Source organism: Lontra canadensis, unplaced genomic scaffold, assembly GCF_010015895.1.
Source record: "Lontra canadensis isolate GAN:19392208 unplaced genomic scaffold, GSC_riverotter_1.0 scaffold32, whole genome shotgun sequence".
Taxonomy (NCBI): Eukaryota; Metazoa; Chordata; class Mammalia; order Carnivora; family Mustelidae; genus Lontra; species Lontra canadensis.
The window spans coordinates 18,726,639-18,741,871 of NW_022631026.1; the positions used below are offsets into that span (position 1 = coordinate 18,726,639).

General features: G+C 36.8%; 1 long non-coding RNA gene across 1 annotated transcript in view; it reads left to right on the top strand.

Moving 5' to 3' along the window:
• Positions 1 to 15,233, top strand: part of LOC116873229 — a 63,721-nt gene that overhangs the window by 47,794 nt on the left and 694 nt on the right. The gene's annotated exons all lie outside the window — the stretch shown is intronic.

Consider the following 15,233-nt stretch of genomic DNA (forward strand, 5'->3'; position numbering starts at 1 on the left):
CATAGTTTAGGAAATATATAGTATTGTGTGGATTATTTTTCATAAATGAAATATTTATATAGTTTGGCATTATGATTTTTGCAGTCTACAATATGTTTAGATCTGTGTTTTGTCATCTTTTTTTTCAGTTTCTACACTATTTTTTGTATTATGGCTATATAGTAGTTTTATTTGGACCCTCAAGGTTTTTAGTGCAGATTGTTTATAGTTTTTTAAAACTACTAACAATGAAGACAGAACTATCCTTGTATATGCTTTCTCACGCGCCTACATGAGAGTTTCTTCAAGATAAAGAGAGTGGAATTGCTGAGTCATATGGTGTATGCATTTTTAAAATGTGTTATTTGGAAAATTTCAAACATATGCCAAAGTAGACAAATAGAATAATGAATTCCTACTCACTTTCAACAATTATCAGTCCTTGACCTATCTTGTTTATCTGTACTCTTTAGTCACTTGCTCCCCTCTCAGATTCTGAAACAAATCTAGTTATCATGTCATTTGATCTATAAGTATTTCATATATTTCTGGAAAAGATAAGTGCTTCCTTTTTTTAAGAAAAACATAATCACAACACCATTATCATACTTCAGAATAATAATTCTTTGACATTAAATATTCAGTGTTCATTTTTCAAATGTCTTAATGTCAATAACATTTTCTGTATTTTTATTGCTTTACCTGTTTGAATTAGGATCTGAATAAGGATCACAATGATTAGTTGATAAGTGATTATTTTTGTTAAAGTCTCTTTTAATGTGTTTTTTTTTTTTTTCCTTTTGCTCCCTCTCTCCATCTCTTTATTATCTTCTCCTTCTCCCCAACCCTCTTTTCTTTTCCTCTCCCCATTTTTTTGGTCTGTTTTTAAAATTCTTGCAGTATATTGGTTGGAGTGACTGGGCTGTTTGTCTTGAAGATTTTTCCACACTCTGGCTCTTGCTTATTGCATCCCATGACACTGTTTAACTTGGTTTTTTGTCCTCTGTATTTCCTATAAATTTTTAATTGGGTATGGATGCTTGATGAGATTCAGATTTGATTTATTTGTCAAGACTGTTTTATAGACAGTGTTGTCATCTAGTGTAAGGAGGCACATAGTGATGATATATGCATTTTTAACTTGGAAGATATAATTGCCAGATTATCTTCCAGAACTGTTGTTTCAGTCTATACCTCCATCATTAATATGTAAAGCATTGTTTCACACTTGTAAACTGTTATTATCAGGCTTTCAGCATTTTTTGAATTGACTAGCAGAAAATGTCGTCTCAGTCTTAAGTATTTCCCTAATAGTATTACTAGTGAGGTTGCTTGTTTTCTTTATTTTTTAGGATCATTTGTATTTTCTCTAATGGGAATTGCATGTTCAAAATATGCTTTGTCTTTTTCTGTTGGATGTTGAACATTCTTCTTCCTGATTTGAATTTCTTTGGCTGTTTTAATTACTCATCCTCTTTTTCTGTTATATAATGCCAAATATTTTTTCTTAGGTTATTGTTAATCTTTCATTTTGATTATATTATCCTTCAGTATACAAAAATTGTACAAAAAATTATCACATTTATCCATCTTTTCCTTTATGGTTTATGTGTACTTTTTAGTTTGAGAACTGTTTCTTTCCTCAGACATAAAATATTCACTTAACACTTTTTTAATTGTAAAAAACACATAACATAACATTTACATCTTAACTATTTTTAAATGTACAGTTCAGTAGTGTTAAATATATTCTCATTGTTGTGCAACTGATCTCCAGAACTTTTTCATTTTGCCAAACTGAAACTTTTTTTTTTAAGTTTTATTTAAATTCCAGTTAGTTAACACTCATTGTAATATTAGTTTCAAGTGTACACAAGACTGAAACTTTATATCCATTAAACAACCCCCCACTCTCCCCTCCCCTCAGCTTTTTTCTAATAACTTGAGATTTAATTTTCACATTTAGCTATTTTATTTCTCTCTCTCTCCTTTTTTAACTTTTTGATGGTAGGAATATACATCTTACTTTTATTTAAAGTTTGCCATTTGTCTTAGCAACATGTATTGAATAGTCTGCCTTCCTGCTAATACCACATTTGTATATACTAATATCCCATATTTACAGGTGCTGTTTCTATAGTTTATATTCTGTTTCCTTGATCTATTTTTGTACTTATATGCCATTACTTCCAATTACTGTGTTGTTAAAAGTTTTTGATAACTAGTAGGACAAGTAATACCGCTTTGTTCTTTTTCATAATGGTCTTTGTTATTTATATCTGTGTGTGTATGTGTGTCTTTTCTCTGTATTTTGAATCTGCTTCATAAGAGGCATGAAAAATTTTGCTAGCATATTATTTGGATTTATTTATCAATTTTGGAGAAAATTAACATATTTAAAATGTATATTGACTGTTCTCTATTTATGCTTGAAGGTTTCGTTCTTTTGGAACTGTTAGCTTTCTGCTTGAAGACCTTACACATATATCACAGTTTTTTTTTATTCCTAGGTGATTTTTATTTTTGATTCTTCTGGAATGAAGTGATTCTATTTTATTTTGTTTTTTTTTAATTGTAGTCTACCCGTTCCAGTTCTGATTTCCCCTTACCCTACTTTACATTACATTTTCATAGCATTTATCACTTTGTAACAGAGTTGATTATTTATTTTGTTTGTTGTTGTTACCTGTTTTCCTTACCCTCTCCCCAGACCTAGAATGTAATTTCTGCAACGACAGGGATCCATCTTTTATTTCTTGACATCATGTTGAACACTGTCATGAATTCCAGTAGTGATTCACCCTATTCTCTTTGAATTTTATAAGGGTAGGTATTCATATTTTATGCAGATAACAATGTTTTTGGAGTCTTTTCCTTTCCAGAATGAATATATTTTGTTTTCTTTTTCTTGATTTATTGCATTAGCTAAGTCTTATGATACTGTGTTGAATAGTACATGTGATTTCCCTCATTATCTTGTTCTTAACATCCATGAGAATACATCTCTTATTTTATCCCTAAGTATAATGTTTACCATTGGTTTCTCATAGGTTTTAACAAAGTGGGGGATTGTTTTGTTGTTGTCGTAACTGACTTTAACAAAGCTAGGGAAGTTTTTCTTTTGTTCTGAACTTGCTAAGGATTTTTATTTTAGGATTTTGAATTTTATCAATGGGAAAAAGAACATAAATTATCTCTAGGGGGGTTTTCACTATTTTGTGGATGATCCCACGGTGAGACAGGAAAGCTGAACATAGAGTGGTTGCTAAGAAACCGAAATTAAGGAGAGCTTTTGGCAGTCTTACACGGGTGGAGAGACTTGGAGTTCAGGGTTACCAAGACATCTGTAACTTGAGTGACCAAGACCATGAAGAGAATATAAGCATAGGGAAGTGAGCCCAAAAGTCTGAACCATGTTGCCTCTAGAAATTGTTGCAGATTAGTAAGCACAAGCTAACAGGCAGAAACACTGAGCAGAAAGCAGCTGCTGAGAGGCTGAGAAGCTAAGCAGAATTTTCAACAGTCTAATGGTACTCTAGAGATAGAGGAGTCCTGGTAAATGCCCTTGGCTTTCAGATGAGATCTGTGAATAACTATATCCTAGCAATAAGGGGGAACTGGAGAAATAGACAAGGTCTTAATGTGCTTGAAAACTAGCTTCAAGTTAGCTGATTGGATTGGCTCCTATTGCCAACCAGAAACTAAAGAAAATCTTCTCTTGAGAAAGAGCAGCATTCACAGCCTCTACAGTTTTTATTACACAATATCTGACATTAAAATTCCTAGATTCCAGGCGTGCCAAGAGTCATGAACAAGAGAGAAACAGATATAGAAACACAGATGATCAGGTGTGGACTTCAGTGAAAAATGTTGTGCCACTTCCTTTATCTCTTCTTTGTTTCAGATGAGAAATCTATCATTTGAATTGTCTTTTCCTATAAAACATCATTTTTAGGTAAAGCATCATTTTTTTTTCTCTCTCACTGTTTTCATTACATTCTCTTTGTCTTTAGTTTTCAAAAGTTTAACTATGTGTCTTGTTTGTGTTTGCTTTGGGCTTATCCTATTCAGAATTCACTTAGCTTCTTGAATTCCTAAATTTATGTGTTTGGCCAAGCTTAGAAGTTATCAGTTTTTTCTTTTCAAGAGTACTTTTCAGCCCTGACCTCTTTCTTCTTTTTGGGAGTCTGATGACATGAAAGATAAATCTTTTGTTATATTCCACAAGTCCCCGAGTTTCTGTTAATTTGTTTTCATTATATTCTCCCTGTTGTTAAGATTGGGTAGTTTTTTGTTTTTTGTTTTTTGTTTTTTTTTCTGTCTTCCAGTGCAGTGATTCTTCCCTCTGTCCTTTCCATTCTGTTATATTCATCCTGGAATCTTTTATATCAATTACTGTATTTACTGTTCTGAAATTTTCATTTGGTTCTTCCTTATATTTTTCTTTCCTTGGTGAGACTTTCTATTTGTTTCATTGTTTGTTTTAGGCATGTGTGTAACTGAGACATTTTTGTGATGGCTGCTGAAAACCCTTTTCAGTTATTTTAACATCTCCGTCATCATGGTATTGACATCTGTGAGTCATCTTTTTTTATTCATTTTGAGATATTCCTGGTTCTTGGTATGATGAATGATGTTAATTTGATACCTGGACATTTTGAGTATTATGTTCTGAGACTCTGGATTTTATCTAAACAGTCTGGTTTAGATGGCTTCCTCTGGCACGGTTCCAACATGAGGAGTGGGTGCTTTGCTGTGACATTACTGCCTGGTGCAGATAGAAGCCCAGGTAGCTCATTCTGCCTCCTTTAGCTCTCAGTTTGTTAGGAAATTCTTCATTACTGTTGGTCAGGGATGGGAGTTTTGGCTTCCCTGACTTTTCCCTGGTTAGGTGGATCAGGAGTGCCTCAGCACTGCCTTCCACATGGTGTCCATGGGGAGGGCCAGTATCTGTTGGGCAGTGGTGAAAGGCATGACTTCACTAGGCCTCTTTTGATACAAGCCTATTGTAGGGAGGGAGAGGGGCACCTTGTTATTTCCATGTGAATGTCCAAGTTCTTCATGTGGTCCTGGCTGACAGCAAGCCTCCCAGCTGGCTTTTTGTGACACGACTGTGGTTGATAGCACGGGGTTCCCTGTTACAGCTTGGCAAGGGTGGAAGTCTAGGGTCCCCACTTGACCTTTATTGGTGGGGTGGTGGGTCCACAGCTTTTGAAATTTTTTGTGATGTTTGTCTGGGTATAACAGCTTTTGTCTAGACTGTCCCCTTTTCTGATCTTCTGCTAAGGAGAACAGGATTTTGTTTTATTTGTTTGTTTTGAGGAGTCTGGTTCCATTGGTATTTTCAGTTTGCCAGCTTCTTCAACTCCTAGATGAGATATTTAAGGTACAAAAGAAAACCTGTAGAACTTACTATTATGTCATTTTCTTTGGACCCCGAGGTCTGTACCAGGTCTGCCTTCTCTCTCTCTACTTTTAGAGTGTTCTTTTGTTTGTTACATATGATGTACAGGACTTTTATTTTTGTGAGAGGAATAGGGAAAAAAATACATCTATTCCACTTTCCCAGAAGTGGAAATCTTCAAGTACTTTTAATTCTTAATTGTTTAGTTTTCATTATAGTTAAAATTCCCTTTTAGTCTGTTTGCCATATGCTTGAGTGGGTAGAATTTTATCACTGTGGCTTACATTTAGGGCTTTAAATTTTTTTTTAATAAAAGTGGTTCATCATCTAGAAATGGAAGTTTTAGAATTAATCTCTTAGTCTTAGTTATTTTGGAGAAAATTATAATTTTTTATATCCAATCTTATTAAAAAATACACATAAAACCTCTAGTATTTGTTTGCTTCAGGAGAAATGTCCCTGTATGGTTTATGTATTAATTATACATCTCAATAAGTTAATTAAGATATGCATAATTATCTTATTACATTTAAAATATATTAATTTACTGCCCCATCTTCTAAAGTAACTTGCATTACTTTCATGTGATTGATCCACATGGATATAACTGACTGTCATGTTGTTTTCCTAACTTCAGGTTCTTTTTACAGCTACATCAGAATGAATTACTACACTAAGGTATAAGGGCACCAGTTTGGCTCAGTCAGTTAAACATCTTACACTTGGTTTTCGGCTAAGGTCATGATCTCAGGGTCATGAGAATGAGCCCTGTGTTGGGCTCCATACTGACCATAGAGTTTGCTTGAGGGTCTCTTCCCTCCCTTTGCCCTCTTTACCCCCCCCCCTCTCAAAATGAATGAATGAATAAATAAATAAAATCTAAAAAATATGCTAAGAAATCACTAAATACTACTCTGAGGGCTTTAGAGATAAATAAAGTTAAGTTTAATACCATCTTAAGTACAACCTGGATTTTTATAGCGAATTCTTGATTTTAGGCCTAAAATGTGTCAGGTATCAAGCTGGACACTGGGAAGAATATCTTCACTTTGATTTTGATCTTTGCTTGTAGTGGTTTTCAGTTTTCTTTTGGATCAGGAACCCACTGGAGGGTCTGCTTAAAGCTGTATGCAGTCCCTTTTCACAGACGTTTACACAGGTTCAATCAGGGTGTTTTAAGGATCTTCTAAAATCCCCTAGAATTCACAGATTTGGCCTCAGCCCTCTGCTCTGTAGTTTTGAAGATATTTTTTTACATGCTGTGATACTTTTTAAAATATCACAGTAACAATTTTGAGCATTAGTGGTTTGTGTTCATATTTTATGATGAAGAAATTGCTGCTCAAAGTGGTGTGTGCCTTCCCTCGTATCACACAGCTGTCAAATGTTCGTCTAGAATTGAAGACACTCCTAACTTGTAGTAATTTGAGAGAGCATCAATATTTTCTAAGGTTCTTGCTCCTTAAGGTCAAATTACTGCTTGATAAGATCCTGTCACCTTTTCCTCACTGTCCACAAACGAGTATGCCTATCGCCAGGTTATCACATTGGGTGATCTCCTGCCGCTAGTGTTTGGTGAATTGATAGATGCACAATGATATTTATTTCTTTGTATTTAGGGTCCTCTATCCACTTATCTCTCAGAGTCTTACAGATTTTTTAGATCATTGTAAGTTTTTAATATGTTAAGAATATTTGTCATATTTTTTGCAAATACTTTTACCTTTTTATTTGCCTTTAATTTTATGATTTCTTCTTATGGATAGAATTTTTGAAATAAGTATTCAGATTTCCTGTAATAAGGATATGAATGATTTTGATTAGAATTGGATCAAGTTAAGGATATATTGGAGAAAAATTGGTATCGCTATATTTTACCTTTATGGTCAGTTGGTTATATCATTTTTCAGTTCCTCCAGCCTTCGCTATACTTCTTCACGCTGCTTCTATATGTACATACCTTAGTGGAATCAGGAATCTTCTCTGTCCCTGTACTTTTGGGGACTTTCCTTATATTCTTTGGCTCCCAGGAGTTTTTTCCTGGACTTCTCACTAGAAAGCTGAGGTTTACTTCTTTGAGTCTTAGCCCTTCCCCTATACTGTTACATAGTTGGGGCCCTCCTGGGTTGAAGTAGTAAGGGAAAAAGAGAAATACATCATGAGGATTTCCCCCATACTCTTCATTGTATCCTGGCTCCTTTTTCTAGTTCCTTAGGACAGATGGACAGGTTTTCTCTTAGTCTTTTAAGTGTCCTGTCTCTGATTTATAGCTTTGTGACTTGGGCTGGCTTCAGGGCAGAGAAAGAGGGAATAAAAAAAAAAAAGGAACTGGCAACTACCCCCAACCCACCATACATACACTTACCAGCTCACAGATGCCCCTTTTACTCTAGCTAGAAAGAGGGGGTTTCTCTTGGAGTTTTTGCTGTGTGTGCCTGTGGCATAATCCTGGGACTTTGCACATCCTCATGTCAAAGTGGTAGATGAAGGCTTTTTAAAAAAGAGTAAACTCACCACCATATCGATTGTTTGTTTAAGTTTTGACTTCCCTCCTCAATGCTCCTGCCATTGTTTGCTTTTTAGAGTCTTGAGGTGGTTGGTTTTAGTTTGTCTCCGGAGCTTTTAGTTGTATTCAGTGGCAGAGACTGCTGTAGTGGGTGGGCTTACTCCTTCTTGGCCTTCACTGAAAGTTAAGCTATTTCATCTTGAAAATAATTTTTGTTTTTGTTTTCTAAAAATTCTTTCTTGTTCCTTGATTACTGCATTTTATGAACAGATTTTTCTTGTTTTATGAATATATTCACTTCTTGAATCTCTCTGAAGAGAGCAGTCAAAATTAAGGACATTTTACTTCTCTTTGTTACCTTTCTTTCTTTGGGTCAGTGTGCCCTTGCATTTCAACTTAGTGCCTCTCTTAGTTTTTATTAAATAGCTGGTAAGTCTTAGCTGTTCTTCTGTACAGTATTTTCAAGTGAAGGTATGAATCAGTGGTTAACAACCTGAATATATATCATAGTCCCTTAGGGACCCAGTTTAAATACAAATTCCTGGCCTCAAAAAATCTGATTCAGTAAGTCTGGGGTGGGGCACCTAAACCCTTACGTGATTCTGATGCTGTTAACATCTTGGTAACTGGTGTAATTCTAAAAAGGTCAGTATTCTCCTTTACAAAGCATTATCTTCTTCACTGAATATCATCACTGACCACAGGACTCTGCAGGTTGGCTTTCTATTGCTCTGGAGAATGGGAGGTGGAGTGCCTTTTTTCTTTATCAGGCACTTGCAGAGACAAGGCTAACAAGCTGGGACCTATCCCTCTCTCAGTTTCAGGTATAGGGAAGGAATTTATATGCAGGGAGAGTTCTGATTAATTCTGAGTTGTCGTCCCCCCCGCCCCCCCCCCCGATTGTCCATAGCCTATTACCTCCATCTCAAAGTTCACACTATTAGTCCTCTGACAAGGACTTTAGACTTTAGACCAGTATTACTAATTACCATCAGAGTTGTACTGGTCATCTCTGGTGGTTTTTCACTCAGTTGTTCTGGGGTCTGCTTACACTTGCAGGCTCTCCTGACATGAGGTATTTAAGACAGGGAAGAGGTAGATAAATGGGCTCAGGCTGCCATCTTGAACTAGAACACCACTGTTAGTTTTAAAGTGATGTTGGTGTGTAATGTGCCAAGAGGTATTTTGAATTCTCACATAAAATAAACATCATAAAATCTGTAGCAGGATTGCTACTTCCTCATACTCAGGAGTGCAAAGAAAAATGTAGCTTCTTTATAACTCATGTTTTTCATTTTGATGGACCTTGGTCACTGGGTAACTAGAGGAAGAGTAACAGTCTTACTTCAGTCTGGTAAACTCAGTCTTATCCAGTAATTTAAATTAATCTCTTTGGATATTTCAGTCTCTGTTTGGATACGAGTCATTCAGATATCATCTCTTATCTCATACCTTCCCACAGTGGAATCCAGACTTACAGGTTGGATGTCTATGGCTTGTGTGACATTGTAGTGGTAGAAGGGTGTCAAGGACCTGTGGTCCATGTGTTGTCTCCCCTGGTTACTCTCGTGTTCCCTTTGGTGTCAGTGGTTGTGCTACTCCCTGTAATTATGACTACTGTGGTGCTACCAGACCTGTCCTTGGGTGTTCTTCAGATGTCTGGCTGAAGTTTACAACTGATGTTACTTGAGGTCTGTTCTCTTGGTTCCCAGGATGCATTGGCCACCTTCCAAGGTATCACAGATAACCTGAGGTCGGCTTGGGCTTGCGTTGGCCCCCTAGCCAGGTGGTCTCTTTTCCAGGCCTCTGCTATGGAGTTACTTTGCTCCTAATCACAGTGACCTCTTCTGGTAAACTCATTGTCCAACATCTTTAATTACCTTTTCTGTACTACTTCAGAGCCCTCCGGAATTTCCCAGTGCCTTCCATGATGCATAGAAAAGGGAGACTCCAGAACTGATCTCATACCCTTCCTCAATCTGATCATGCTTCTCTGCATATTTTTTGATAGTAATCACCTGCTTGTGCAGGGTGTGTATAGAGGGGAGGTGAGACTTCAGTGGTATATGTGGTGGGGGGATGCTCCCGGAAGGCAGACACTTGGCACAGTCTCAACAGGAAAGAGAGCAGAAGCCATTCTGACTCCCCGATTTCTTTATTACATCAAACATTTTTTCCTTTTGCAGCCTCTGCCTGCAGAGAGCAGTGGAAGTATTGGTCTACTCACTTCTCCTGTCTCTATTTTTTATGCTACAATCCTCTGGCCAGAATTAGGAATTTGAGGCTTTAATTCACACTTTCTTTAGGTTTGATCCTCCTCCTACCCTAGGTAGCTAACAAGCCTTACCTTGTAGCCATCATGAGCAGAAGGAATATCTGCTCTATGATGAAGAAAAAACTATAATCTGAGTCTTTCAGGTTTGGTTAGAAGATACTAGTGTCAATTTTTTTTTCCTTTGGGAAAACTAGAATTTCAAGGCTTTTATTGTAAAACCCTTTCTAAAATTTTGGTGAATATTAACTATTTCTTTCTTTTCATATTCCTAAATTTCTCCAACCACATGGATGCTATTATAGAATAGTAGGGAAGTCAGCAGAAGGAAATGCAAATGGGAAAAGTATTTTAATAACTGTTTTCATAATCATTAGTATATATCTACCCTCATTACTCTTCTTTAAAAATTTCTTTGTTTTGGGGGCGCCTGGGTGGCTCAGTGGGTTAAAGCCTCTGCCTTCGGCTCAGGTCATGATCTCAGAGTCTTGGGATCGAGCCCCACGTCGGGCTCTCTGCTTAGCGGGGAGCCTGCTTCCTCCTCTCTCTCTCTGCCTGCCTCTGCCTACTTATAATCTCTGTCTGTCAAATAAATAAATGAAATCTTAAAAAAAAAAAATTTCTTTGTTTTTTTCTTACACATTTACCCTCTTACCCTTTTAATTATAGTATAGATTCTTATGATGATGTTTCTGAAAAATATTTTTGTTTTTATTTGATTTGTATTAAACCTGTAATTTGGAGATCATTTTGTGTCTTCATAGTAATTTTCCCAAACAGGAAAATAGTCTGTGTCTTTATTTCTTTTGTATCTTTTAAAAATATTTATCAGTAAGGTTTTATGAAATTTTGGAATGTGGTTTTAAAATATAGGTCTCATATTCTTTTTTTCTATGGTTCCTTTTCTTTTTTGTTGTTGTATGTGTTTGTGTTTCAAAGAACAGAATCCAGCTTGCAGTTCAGTTCCTTCTGCCTTATGGCCCTATCCTATGTGTTTCCATAGTACTTTGTTTATTGGTCTTTCCTCGAATTCCTCATATTTATGTTTACTCGAGTGTGGTCAGCTCAAGGGCAAGGACTCAGGTACTGTTTGTCTTTATTTGCCTTATTGACTGATATATTTATTCCTGCTCATGATAGGTGGGGGGAATCAGCAAACTCCTTCCCTGGTTTATTTTTCTCCATAGTACTTTCCATATACTTTAAAAAATATATATATTTATTTTATTTTAGAGATGGGGGATGGACAGAGAGAGAGAGAGAGAGAGAGAGTTCCAAGTAGGTTCCACTCTGAGCATGGAGCCTGGTGGGGACTCAGTCAATCCCACCATCCCGTGATCATGACCAGAGCCAAAACCCAGAGTAGGACACCCAACCGACTGTGCCACCCTGGCACCCCCTTACCATATCCTAATGTACTATATTGTTTACTTCCTTATGTGTTGTCTCTCTCCCCCCTGCTAAGTTCTAAGTGCTACAAAGATAGAGATTTTTAACTGTTTTATTCACTACTGTATTTCTAATACCTAGAAGAGTACCTGGCACAAAGTTGACCAGTGATTGTAGAATGATTAATTAATGAGTTGTTCAGATTTAGTTAATTGCCTTAATTATTTCATATGCTCTACCAAATATGATAGGTATAAACTGGCATGGACAAAAATTAGTAATATAGTCATAAAGGATAGAGTTTAAAAGCTGGGAATATTTTAATATCATCTCAGTTAATTGTTGAGATGGAACAAGAATTTAGAATTCTTGAGTAAAAATAACTAGCAGTGGCATCTGGATATGTGGTAGGAAGACTTTGTGATTGTAGTTAAGGAAAAGCATAGTTTCTGGAATCAGATGTAGGCACGTTACCTGATCTTTTGTACATCAGGGTCCTCCTCTGCGAACTAGGAATAATTGTACCTTTCTTACTGATTGTTCTGGGACACATATGAGACAAAGCACATTAACTCTTAACACACTGCCTAGCATTTAGTGGAGGCTCAATAAAGGTACCTTCCATTACTACTATTTGGAATATTTTTCATCTGTAGCATGTGGATGTGAAAGATTTTTTTTTTTTTTAAGATTTTATGTATTTTTTTCATGAGAGACTGGGAGAGAGAGAAAGAGGAAGAGAGACAGAGGGAGAAGCAGGCTCCCCAAGGGCAGAGAGAGCCCTGATGTGGGACTTGATCCCAGGACCCCAGGATCATGACCTGAGCTGAAGGCAGATGCCTAACTGACTGAGCCACAGGTGTCCCTGGATGTGAAAGATCTTTAGCTGGTGTTGAGGCTTTAATCTCTGTAGTGTGCCAGGCTCCCAGGTTCTCTGGATTAAGGCTTATCTTCTTTCTTCAACCCAGAGAACACTCTTCTCTGGCAACTTTTACCTGTTTAGTACCTCCTTATTTCAGGTCTCTTATATCTTGCATTTTTAAACTTCGATTTTGAGAATTTTAAGCATGTACCAAAGTAGAGAGCATGAGGAATCCCTGTGCGTCCCTTACCCAGGAACAATAGCTGTCAACGTTCAGTATGTTCATATAGCAGAGAAGCTGTTCTTGATACCCTAGTAAAAACGCTTTAGTTTTTTTTCCTTCATTAGCACGGTTAACAAAGCTTTTCATCGTGTATCTAATGTTTCACTTCTCCAGTAGACTGTAAACCCCACAAAGGCATGAGTTGTGTCTATTTTCTTTATTGTGATGTACCCAGTATCTTTTACAGTGCCTGAAACATGGATGGTATTGTATATGAATGAATTCTTAAATAACTGAGAAAGTTGCTAAGGGATTTGAAAAGAGGAACATTTGATGGAAGCCTTTTGACTAGCAAAGATTGAGAAGCATTACTTGGGCAGCTTTATATGAAAACCATAGGTAGCTTCTTAGGCTCGGATTCATATACTTCTAAGCAACCTTGCCCTCTTTTTTTTCCCAAGTAAGCTTCTGCTGCAAAGCAAATTCAAGAATATCAGTTGAGTTTATACAGTATTGTCCATTGTAAATGATGAAGTTGGCTTTTGGGGATCACCCTTGGGTAAGGTAAAATGACCCATTGAGGTTCTAGACCTGTAAGGCTGAGGGATCAAATACCTCAGCAGCTCTGTGGAGAAGTGATAGTCTTGAGGCCCTTGCCCAGCCATCAGCCTATCTGTCTCTCGTTACTATAGCTTCATTTGATGAAAATCAAGAAAACTGTTTTTCTCTTCAAATTGCTATCCCCTCCTACTTTTTTTGGTACTGTTTTGAAGTAGTAACCATGGTTACTAGTAGAGGCTCTTTAGAGCTTTAAAAACCTCAGTTTCACAGCTGGAGGCAGAATGATCTAGATAAAAGCATAAGAATAAAGCTTACTGTGGTTTCTCCCCCCCCCCCCCTTTAGAACTGAGTTCTTTCATTAGGGAGCACTTTGCATAAAGTGAAATGTTCTTTGTTCTCACTAGAGTAGACAACATTTTTATTTAAAATAACAGTAGCCCCTGGCTCCTTCTTAGAGTCAGGAAAGAGGTAATGCTACCACTCCCCTGTCTTCCACCAGAATCTATCCTCTCTCTATCCTCTTCTTTCTGTTCTCTTTTTCTTTACCACCTTCCCTGGCCCAATAGTGAGTAATTAGTAATACTGAGATTTAAGACTCAGATGGAAAAGATTGTGAAGTTGCAGGTTTAGATTAATGGGGTGAAAAGGGAATGAAGGAGCGCTAAAACCTTGATACAATGGTACCAGGAGCATGTTTGCCAGGATCTAGAAGAATCAAGGACCAGCTTTTATCCGAGGGCCAGCATAAGTGATTTCTAGAAGGACGGCTAGGCAGCAAATACTATCTCGAGGGATGACACTGTTGAGAAGGGAGAGGAAATCTCTATTTATTAAGCATCTAATATGTATTTAATACCTGCATAGGTAGTTGCTACTCTATCATGCTCTAATACTAGGCTGAAGGGATTCTTTTAAAATTTTTAAATGACTCATAGTTGTTTTCTTTATAGTGATTTTCTATTCTGAAACTATGTCACCTTCACTTACAGCTGGTTTATACCATCTGGTTTTTTGATGTGATCTAGACCAGATGTTGGCAAACTACAGCCAGTGGGCTAAATCTGGCCTGCAGCCTGTTTTTTATAAATAAAGTTTTATTAGAACACAGCCACCATACTCATTAGTTTGTATAGTCAGTGGCTGCATTTCTGTTCTGAAGGCAGAGTTGAGTAGTTGCTAGAGAGACCATATAGCCTGCAAAACCTAAAATATTTACTAACTGGCTCTTCACAGAACAGTTTGCCAACCCCTATCTAGATAGACTGTATCCGTTCATCTTGGACCAGATGTGGGAATGGTCATAATGGGAGGAAAGCACACTATTAGGTTATACTCTTTGTGGATATTAGGATAGTGGCAGCATGAAAAGAGGTTTCGGGGGATTTGCATGAATGTGACTTTCTGGGCCCTTTTTAATCATTAGCCCCAGCCTAAACTTTGAAAGGAAACCTTAAGTGTGAATATTGTAGCCTTTTTCTTTTTTAATACAGTTCTTTGCCATTTTTTATTCCTACATATATACCTATGATCATAGTCTTGTATGGACTTATTCTAATTTTGTTATTCATTTGTATACTCACATAAATGTAGATTTATGTAAGTATCTTAATTGGAAGTGGCCTTGAAGATCATCTGCTCTAACATACTTGTTTTACACATGGCAGAAACTGAGTTTCTGAGAAGTTGTCCTGTATACCCGATGTCACAAAAGCAGGTTAGTGGCAAATCTGAGGAGTAAAAACCCTGATGTTTTTGACTAATTCCTGCTGTCATGCAGTCACACATGAAGCCTACTCTGTAAGACCTTGCCCAGTGTATCTTTAAGGAGGACTTAGAAAACTAAAGCGGAAGAGGAGAGAAACATTAATTCTAGATTCTTATTTAATTCTGCTGCTGATTGATATCTTTGCAAATTTTTAGTAGGTAGATCATCCTTTGATAGAAGTAAACATCTAGAATGTAAATTAGGCTTATAAGGATGATTATAGACTAAGTTCTAGATATTTGCTTCATTTCCAGGTAAATGTGCAATTATTC